Source organism: Eufriesea mexicana, unplaced genomic scaffold (assembly GCF_001483705.2).
Source record: "Eufriesea mexicana isolate 0111107269 unplaced genomic scaffold, ASM148370v2 scaffold76, whole genome shotgun sequence".
In the NCBI taxonomy this organism is placed as follows: Eukaryota; Metazoa; Arthropoda; class Insecta; order Hymenoptera; family Apidae; genus Eufriesea; species Eufriesea mexicana.
In genome coordinates, this window is record NW_016908289.1 from 730,173 (window position 1) to 731,755 (window position 1,583).

The window sequence follows — 1,583 nt, forward strand, 5'->3', positions numbered from 1 at the left end:
TTTGATAACGAATGTTGAAGTAATTAGTTATTGAATCTCAGGAAAAAGTATTATATACGAAATCTCGAAAAAATAAAAGCCTTGTTTGTACAAATTGGATATCAGATCGTACATTATATTTCTAAAATCAGCAAAAAAATCTATTATGTGAAACCTCTTCTCATATGATATATTACATCATAATTTGTTTATAAATGTATAATAGTAAAACATCTAGATTCATAAGTTAAGAATTCATTCATAATCCATTCATAAAGACATGGCAAGGAAAGACTAATCCTGAAAAGAAAATATATATCAAAATTACGTAACCCTTGGTCAATAATTATACAAAGAGATAGAACTATAGAAATCAATAGAGGAAAGACTAATGTTTCAATCGTATTGTTCAATAGTGAAATTTTGTCGTTAGAAATTTCTAATTAAAATTACTCAAGCATGTTAAAATGTCCTTACGACATGTATACTCAAACGTGACACTGATGACGTATTTGGTCTTAATAGAGAACTCCGATTACGTCACCGCTGAACCCGCGCTACTGAATGCATTAAGTAATGAAAATGTACTTCGAAGTAGTATAAGTTCGTATGTAAGCGGTCCGGTGATCACGTGTCTCTACAGTCAGCCTCACAGTGAAAGAGTAGTTACACGCAGAACTAGTAGTTACGGAACAACTTTGGGTACACCAGAGACGCTGGTTTTTCATTAGATTTCTTCTAGTAGTTTAGTCAATGTACAGCTGTATATCATCATGCAAACTAGTCTTTGAAACCTATTTGCAGATTATATTCTATACTGCAAAAATTACATTCCTGACTGTAAAAAAAATGTTTTTAAAAGCAGAGGTTTATCAAGTATTTTAAATTCAGGTTTATATTTTTATATGTGAAATTAATTAAATGTGAAATGTGGAATATAAATATGTAAATTAACGCGCAGAATTACTTTTTTTAATTAACTGAATGGAATATTCGCATGGAAGAGGTGAAATCTTTCGGAAGCTACGTGCTTGTACAAAAGCCAACTGCAAAATGCCAGAAATTTTTCCAAGAAGCTTACGATATACATCCTAAAATCCCCTTGGATTAGATGCTATGTTCATTATTATAAAACCAGAGTTCTGTGCGGAAATACATATGAAAATTTTTGTCAGTACATTCAAATAGAATATTATTTGCCTTCGTTCTACGTTTTTCGTCGAAACATTTTTTCCGTAAAAATGCTAAATATCATTGTATAGAAAAAAATATTTAACGATACAATAGATTTTGTCCCGTTCTAGTACCTATCCCGTACACCAACAAAAGAATCGATGCGAAATAAATTCATCTTGATCCATTGTAGTACCATCACCAGCAAAATTACAACTTTCACGTATCGTAGGATCCAAAGTCGCATTTTCCACGCCCTCTTAAAATTCAGCGAAGCAAGCCATCAAAGAGCTAGCTGTGGGTCGCGTCGCGCAAGTAGCGACAATACGTCGGCCCTGCAGGCCTTGACAATTCGCGTGCTCGTACCCAAGTTCCTTCAATCGGCCGCCAGTTGTTCCGGTGGCGCCGACAGGGCGGGAGGGGGGGGGGGG